Source organism: Lygodium microphyllum, unplaced genomic scaffold (genome assembly GCF_053477565.2).
Source record: "Lygodium microphyllum isolate KBCC unplaced genomic scaffold, Lygodium_microphyllum_v1.1.10 scaffold_31, whole genome shotgun sequence".
NCBI classification, from domain to species: Eukaryota; Viridiplantae; Streptophyta; class Polypodiopsida; order Schizaeales; family Lygodiaceae; genus Lygodium; species Lygodium microphyllum.
Genome location: NW_028229514.1, coordinates 13,257,291 through 13,266,395, shown reverse-complemented (window position 1 = coordinate 13,266,395; position 9,105 = coordinate 13,257,291). Strand labels below are relative to the sequence as shown.

Sequence of the window (9,105 nt, the reverse complement as noted above, 5' to 3'; positions counted from 1 at the left end):
TCAGCCAGCAGGTTATGAAGATTTAGAGCATCCCACGTATGTGTGCAGATTGAAGAAGGCACTCTATGGGCTCAAGCAAGCACCTAGAGCATGGTCTGACAAGATTAGAGAGTATCTTGTCAATATTGGTTTTTATGTTTCTGATGTTGATCACTCACTTTATGTGAGAAAAGGAGATGCAGGTTTGGTCATCATAGTCATCTATGTGGATGACTTGATTATTACAGGTGATAGTGATAGTGGGATTGCTGAAGTCAAGGGTTGTTTGAAGATGAAGTTTGAGATGAAGGATCTAGGTGAGCTAAGGTACTTCCTTGGCATTGAGGTGGTCAGATGTGATGATGGTATATGGCTGTCCCAAAGACAGTATGGCTTGGACATGTTGTCCAAGTATGGTATGACAGCATGCAAACCACTTTCAGTCCCGTTGGAGCAGAATGTAAAGCTGAGTGCTGATGTTGGGGATGAGATAGAAGACCCTACTATGTTCAGGAGGATAGTGGGGAGTTTGATTTACATGACTATTACAAGGCCAGACTTGAGCTACGATGTTGGTCTTGTGAGTCAATTTATGCAAGTACCTAGAAAACCACACTTGGATGCAGTGAGACGCATATTGAGATATGTCAAGTCCACAATACATTATGGACTTTTCTATGAGGCAGGTACAGGCGTACATGTGTTTGGATACACAGATGCAGATTGGGTTGGTAGTATGTCGGATAGAAGATCTACCAGCGGATACATGTTCTCTCTTGGTAGTGCAGCAGTTGCTTGGAGCAGCAAAAAGCAATCTACAGTTGCTTTGTCGAGTACAGAGGCTGAGTATAGAGGTGCTGCTGTTGCAGCATGTGAGGTAGTATGGCTGCAAAAGTTATTGGCTGATTTGGATGTGCAGGTGGAAGGTCCAGTTGTCATTTATTGTGACAACATGAGCAGTATACAGTTGGCTAGGAACCCTGTGTTCCATGCCAGGACAAAACATATTGAGGTACACTACCACTTTGTGAGAGAGAAGGTACTAGCAGGTGAGATTGACTTGGTGTATGTCAACACACAGGATCAGATAGCTGACATCTTCACGAAGGCATTGGGTACAGAGAAGCTTCAAAAGTTTCGAAGCTTACTTGGAGTTGTAGAGATGCAGTTGAGCTTGAGGGGGAGTGTTGAGATGACAAGCTCAACACATGTGGACATTGATGATGGACCGCCTGGTTAGATGGGTCCACACGTCTACACTTAGCACGTCAGTGGTCATTATGACTCTCACATGGCCACTGACTCATTACTTATTATATTCAGATTGTTACACCTATTTACAGCTGGCATAGTTATAGCACCAGTCGACTAGTGTAGTCGGTTATGCATTGTTTGACTTAGTAGGCCACTTTCCTTTTATCTAGTATCTTATCTATACTTTGTGTATATTGTAAAGTGTGTGGAAGAAGAAGAAGAAATCAGCAAGAAAACGTTTTGGCCTCCATCTCTCTTCTTGTCTCTTGAGTGAGCTTCTCCTTGTGCATTCTGTGTGTGTTCAGCGCAGCATCTTGAGCAATCCCCTCCACCACGCGATTCTTGACATGCATCATACCCTATTAGAGGTATTGGGGAGATTGTGCTTGTAGCCAACCATTGATGGCTCTAATCTCCGCTTATAGGATGCTTTGTTTGTGCCAGGCATAAAGAAGAATCTACTCTTTATTTCTTCTTTGGCATGTTGTGGATTGCAAGTCACATTTGATGATGACAGATGCATGGTGAGAGACAAAAAACACATGACTTTGGTCTTAACTGACACTTTATGTCATGGGTTATATGAGTTGGATGCTCTTTTAGCGGATCAGTCAACGTACTTGGCATCCACTCTTACTTCTGCTATGATACAAAGAGAGTTATGGCATGCTCAGATGGGGCATGTGAACTTTGGTAGCTTGATGCTCTTACAACATACACAGATGCTAGATGGATTACCTCTTCTGGAGAGACCCCCTGAGCACTTGTGCAAAGGATGTATTTTTGGGAAAATGCATTGGTTTTTTTTTCCCCGTGATGTTGCTTTTAGAGCCACATCCAAGTTACAGTTAGTGCATTTAGATGTATGTGGGCCTATGCATACAAATTCATTGGGAGGATGTTACTATTTTGTGACTTTTATTGATGACTTTACATGATTTTGCTAGGTCTATTCTTTGGTAAAAAAGTCAAAAGTGTATGATGCGTTCTTGGCTTTTGTTGCACTTGTTGAAAATTAATTTGGTTGCACAATAAAGACTCTCCATTCGGACGGGGGGGGGGGGGGGGGGGATATATGTCCTCTATGCTGAATTCTTTTTTGAAGCAAAAGGGCATTGTCCATTAGTTCACTACTGCTTATACTCCATAGTAGAATGGGGTCGTAGAGATGAAAAATCGGTCACTAATGGAGATGGCTAGATGTATGCTGAAAGCAAAGAGCTTGCCACATAGTTTTTGGATGGAAGCGATCATGTGTGCTCGCCATGTTTTGAATAGATGCCCCACCAAAGCATTAAAGAAGATTACACCTTTTGAGACTTGGAACAGCCGGAAACCTTCTGTTGGACATTTTTGTACCTTTGGGTGTCTTGCATATGCACACATACCCCAGGTACTCGGGAAAAAGTTGGATAACAAGGCTCTCACATGTATTTTTGTGGGATATAGTAGTGAGAGCAAAGGCTACTGACTCTATGATCTTGTCTCTAAAAATGTATTTGTCAGTAGGGATGTACTATTTGATGAAAAATCAGAATTGTCCCTTGCTGGTTTAGACATATATTAGGCTACCCATGATGTTTTTGAAGGGCTGATGCCCATTACATTTGGTGATTCAGCTGGAGTAACAATAAGTGAACTCAATGTTCAACCAGCTACTCCATTGGAAAATGCAAAAAATTAGCCATTTGCTGATTTGAATATTTGCCATGTTTGGAGAAGTAGATAGAGTAATAATAGCTAAAAGAAAGATTAGAAATCTATACCAAGGGTCGATTTTATTAGTCAATTCTATTGGGGATTGAAGGATAATGTTAAAGGTCTTTTGCTCACTATGCCAAAGGTGCATATACTTAGTAAATTTATCTCTCAAGCAATTAAATGTGACAACCACTTGTTTGAGAGAAGATAAAAAAGATGTCGAGGAGCTGCCTTGAATTCAAGCAAGATGAAGACTTTTGAAGATCCAACTAGCTGAGAAGACCAAGAGTATTTGAGGCAAAGCCTATGCAAATTGATATGACGCAATTCAAGCCATCGACAACTCAAGAAAAACAAAGGAAGCACATTAATGGACTATGCATGTATTGCTGCCAATTGCTAGACACATAGCTAAATATTGTCCTAACAAAGGAAGAAGGATAATTCAAGGTGCCACACTCCATTGTCGAGAAACGTCGACGTCCAACCTTAGTAGAGACCATACGGATGGACAAAGCTTCAAGAAACCCAAAAGAAGGTCTCTTTCTATGTGCAGGTCTAACATTTATCTTTATGTTACCAATAAAGATTCACGTGGAGGAAAGACAAATAGATAGACAAGCTTTATTAGACTCTAGAGCCACAACATGCTTCATGGATGAGAAAGATGCAAAGCAACATGGCATACAACTTCTAAGGAAAGCAAAGTTGTTACGTGCAAGTAATTGATGATCAATCTCTTGCTTCGAGAGACATCGGGTATGAGACTCAACCCACAAAAGTTACTCTAAGGAGTCTTGTATCAAATATAGCCTTCAACATCATCCATTGCCCAAATACTCCCATTATTATTGGGCTACCCTGGCTAGAATTACATAACTCAACATCATTTGGAGGTCTAGAAAGGTTGAAGCCAATGCAAAATAATAGAAGGAAGAATTCTTAACCATACCTTGGAGCAAAGGTATTCATGAGTCAAGAAAAGAAAAATCCATCCTTTTTTATTTATGCAATTTAAATGGAGAAGCCAAAGGATGAAAACCTAGATAGCTCAATATGGAGAGTTCAAGGATGTGTTTGAAAACAAGAATGTGGATATGCTACCAAAACCCCCACCTTATGACTGTGCAATAGATTTACAAGAAAGAGCTCAACCTCCTTTCGGCCCCATCCATAAGCTATCCTAAGATGAATTACCAAAGCTCATGAAATATATTGATGAGAATCTTTCCAAGGAATTCATATGTCATTTAAAATCTCTAGTAGGTGCTCTAATTCTATTCATCAAGAAAAAAGATGGATCCCTTCATATGTGTGTGGATTATAGAGGGCTCAATAAAATTACTATCAAGAATCACTACCCTCTTCCCTTGATTTCAAAATTCCTTGAACAACTTGGGAAACTCAAAGCCTTCACTAAGCTAGATCTTTGTGGTGCTTACAATCTTGTCAGGATTAAAAAAGGTTATGAATGGAAGACAACTTTTCACACAAGGTAGGGGCATTTTAAATATGTTGTCATGTCAGTTGGCCTTATGAATGCTTCAATAGTTTTCCAGCATATGATGAATGATATCTTTCAAGAATACTTGGACAACTTTATTCTGATCTATTTGGATGACATCTTGATATTTTCCAAGAATCAAGAGGAGCACAAACATCACATTAAAATAATCTTAAATAAATTGCAAGAATTAGAATTGTATGAAAAGCTGAAAATGTGTTCTTTCCATCGAACTAAAGTTGAGTTTTTAGAGTACGTAATTTCTAAGAAGGGAATTTCTCATTTTCTATGGACCCAAGGAAGGTACAAACTATTTTAGAATGGGAGACTCTTTCATTTATGCGAGATGTTCAATGCTTTTTGGGATTTGTAAATTTTTATTAAATCTTTGTCAAGGATTACTCTCATATTGCTATCCCTCTAAAACCAACTAACCAAAAAAGACAAGTTTGTATGAGACTGAACAAGCTTTTCAAAAATTAAAGCAAGCGTTCATCTCAACACCCATTCTCATCCATGCAGATCCATTGAAGCCCTTTATCATGGAGGCAGATGCCTTAGATTTTGCACTTTGAGTTGTTCTATCCCAAATCGGTGATAACAATCAAGTTCATCCAATAGCTTTCCACTCGAGAAAATTCTTTGCTGCAAAAATTAACAATGAAATTCATGGTGAACTTCTAGCTATTGTGGACTCCTTGGAGACCTCGCAACTCCTACTTGAAGGCACCTCTCATAAGATCACTATCTATATGGATCACAAGAATCTGGAATATTTTATGACTTCTCGTGTCTTGAATCATCATCAAGCAAGATAGAGTTGTTTCCTATCAAGATTTAACTTTGTCATTACCTACAGGCTTGGCCATCAACAAGGAAAGCCACATGCTTTATCTCAAAGATCCTACCCATCACCAAAAGAAGGTGATGAAGCCCATGACCAACAAAATTTAATAATCTTGAAACCTGAGCAATTGAAGTTAAAGACAGTTATCAACAAGGTTGAATAAGACTTTAGGTTCTTATCAAAGGTCACAAAGAAAATTATAAAAGACTCATTTGTCAAGGACATAAGTAGGCAATTACATCAAGGACAAGAATAAACTCAAAGGGATGTTTAGGACATTGATTGGATGCTCTATTATAAGGGATTGTTCTACATTCCTCCCGATACCTTGCAAGTGGATATACTCAAGAGAAGACATTATCTCCGCGCAACAGGGCATTTTGGGATTAACAAGATAATCGAGCTAGTTTCAAGGGATTTTTGGTGGCCACAGATGTGGAAACTAGTCAAGGACTTTATGCACTCTTGTGACACATGCAATCGAGCTAAAGTCCCTCTTCATCAACCTCATGGCCTTTCTCAACCACTACCTATTCCAAGTAAGACATGGTCATCCTTATCCATAGACTTCATTGTTGAACTACCTTCTTCCAAAGGGTATAATTCTATCTTGGTGTGGTTGATCAATTCAAAAAAATGGCACACTTTATCCCAACAACCAAGAGCATCAATGGAGAAGGGACAACAAGGCTTTTCTTGGAATAGGTATATCAGCACCATGGGTTACCTGATGATATTGTCTGTGATTGCGGCCCCCAATTTATATGGGGGTTTTGGAGAAGTCTCTTTAAAATTTTGGGAGTACAAGTGAATCTTTCATCAACTAACCAACCACAGAGTGATAGACAAACAAAGAGTGAATCAAGTCTTGGTGCAATACCTTAGATGCACAATCAACTATGATCAAGACAATTGGGTCAATCTATTATTCCTTGCTAAGGTTGCACACAATAATCCATCCCATGCCTCTAATCAATTCACACCATTCTTTGCTAATTATGGCCAACACCCAAGGACAGACAATCATGTAAGATCGTAGGAAAAGAATCCAGCTACTGCAAACTTAGCTCAACACCTCTTTAATATTCATAAAGAGTTGCAAACACATATCAAACAAGCTTAAGAGACATATAAGAGAAATGAAAATAAGGTTTGCATGCAACATCCATCATACAAAATTGGAGATCTTGGCTTCTTTAACATGATCTATGTTCTCCTTGTCAGAGTGAAGCAATGCAGAAGCAAATGACCATGACAAAGAGTGAATGGCGAGAGAAGAGAGAGAGAGAGAGAGAGAGAGAGAGAGAGAGAGAGAGAGAGAGAGAGAGAGAGAGAGAGAGAGAGAGAGAGACAGTGAAACACAGAAAATCTGCAGTGAAGAATGTTGTATAAGAATGCAGAATTAGACACGGGTGCAGAGAGAATATTTGCATATGTCTCTACCTTGAGGACCTCGATCTCTGTTAGCCCGAGTGTTGTCTCTATCACACTAGGTGGCTGTAATCTGTCATATACAAGTGATCAAAATTGCTCGAAACTCAGCCTTCAAAAGGCTAAAAAGAATGCCTCATAAAAATGTCAAAATAGGTAGGTCGACTGCATTTAATGCAACTGACTGCATTAAATGCAATCGAACTCGAACTGTAGTCAGATGTTCAACCTACGAATAGTCCCTCGACCGTTGTCATGTGCCAAAACTACCATGTGGCACTGTTGATGTGGGAGGGGAGTTGACTGCTAACATCCCCTCTCAAATCCTAAACAAGGTAGCAAATGTAGGGATCTGGAATGTTGATGAAGCAAAGCTTGGGGAAGTGCCTTCATAAACAAATCTGCAAGATTACCTTCAGTCTTACACTACTCCACATCAGTGGTCTCATCTAGAAGCTTCTCCCTGATGAAGTGATACTAGATCTCTATGTGCTTCATCTGGGCATGAAATATGGGATTCCGTGCCAAGGCAATGCAACTCTCATTGTCACACTGCAAGATAGTAGGATGAGTCTAGGGGCATCCAAGCTCCTCCAACAATTGCCAAAGCCATACAATCTTACATGTGGTAGAAGACACAGCCTAATACTCTGCCTCTTGATCGAAGATAGGGGTACCGTGGACTACTTCTTACTACTCCAAGAGATAGCACTATCACCCAAGGTAAAACAATAACATGTAGCAGGCTGCCTATGATCCGCATTGCCAGCCATATCTAATTCACTCCAACCTGCAAGAACAAGATCATAATCACCTTTACTTGTAGGATAATGAATTCCTCAGTCGAAGGTCCCCTCAGATACAGTAGGATCCTCTGAGAAGCCTGCCAATGCACCTGCTGAGGCAAACTCATGAACCCAGCCAAGAGACCTACAACAAAGCATAGATCAACCTATGTGTTGAGGAGCCAAATTAATGAGCCAATCAGCTAATGGTAGGGAGTAGCATTCGCCAAAGGAGAATCTGCATGTGAAGTGGCCTTCCAACTCGGATCCATAGGAGTAGAAATGGACCAACAATCCTCAAGCGTCTCAAAAGTCACTAAGAGCTCCTGTACATATCTCTACTAAGAGATGAAAATCCCCCTCTGAGACTGATAAATCTCATGGACCAAAAAGAAATGTAGGGCTACCTTCGTCTCTTCAACCTTGTGGGTATGAGCATCTACAATAATCAAGCCATCAACATACAAAACAAACAACAGTGAGGACCTCGATCTTTCTTAGCCCAAGTGCTGTCTCTATCACCAGCAGGCTGTAATTTTTCAGATACAAGTGATCAAAACTATTGGAAACTCACCCTTTAAAAGGATGAAAAGAATGCCTCATAAAAATGCCAAAATAGGCAGGTCAATAGCTGACTACAGTCAACGAAGACCCCGACTGCTGCCATGTGGCAAAACTGCCGCATAGCATTGCTGACGTGAGAGGGGAGCTGACTGCTAACACTCCTCACCCCTCCCAAAAACTAGATTATCAATGACTTGGGCCCTTTAAGATTCTCAGCCAAGTAAATCCAATCACTGATCGTCTCCATATTCCCCCATCCATGAAAATCCATCCTATATTCCATACTTCAATCTTGAAGCCATGTCATACATCCAGTATCCCTAGAAGAATACCAAAGCCATTGCCTCCAATCATAATTGAAGATACCAAGAATATGAAGTAGACAAAATCTTAGATTCGAGAATTTCAAGAGACAGATTAAAATATCTTATCCATTGGAAGGGCTATGATGCAAGTGAACGAACATGGGAACCAACTTCACATATTCAAAGAGCTCCTGTTAAGGTTCGCGAAGTTCATCTTCAGCACCCAACCAAGCCAAAGTCTATTTAAAAGCACACCACCATCCCTCGTGGAACTCTAAGTTAGGAGGGTAATGTAACAGACACTCAACCAAGGACAACCCTTCTTTCGTATGCAAGCTGGGAGAACCCCTAGTTCCATGAAGTTTCGATATGCCATTTAGCATCCTCTTGTAACGACATGTGTTTCCCTTAACCTCCCTAGGCTATAGTGTAAATAGGGTTCATAGGCTATAAGCCCTTCAATATGGCTAATACCAATTGTGAGACCCTTGTCAGACAAGTCCTCTTCGAATTCTTGTCTTGTTCTAGTCTTTTCTTGTATGGAGTCTTGTCTCATAATCAAGCCATGCTCTTGTGAGCATTCTCTTGTAATCGAGTACTCTCTTGTAATTGAGTTATCTCACAATCAAGTTTTACTTTAATTATCTTTCATGTTCTTCTCTTGTAATTGAGTTATCTCACAATCAAGTTTTACTTTAATTATCTTTCATGTTCTTCTCTTGTAAGTTATGAGAG

The 9,105-nt window shown here is 40.1% G+C and overlaps 1 pseudogene; it reads left to right on the top strand.

The window, feature by feature from the left end:
• Positions 1-6,441: 6,441 nt before the first annotated feature.
• Positions 6,442-8,653, top strand: LOC148009328 (uncharacterized; annotated as a pseudogene).
• The last annotated feature ends 452 nt before the right edge of the window (positions 8,654-9,105 follow it).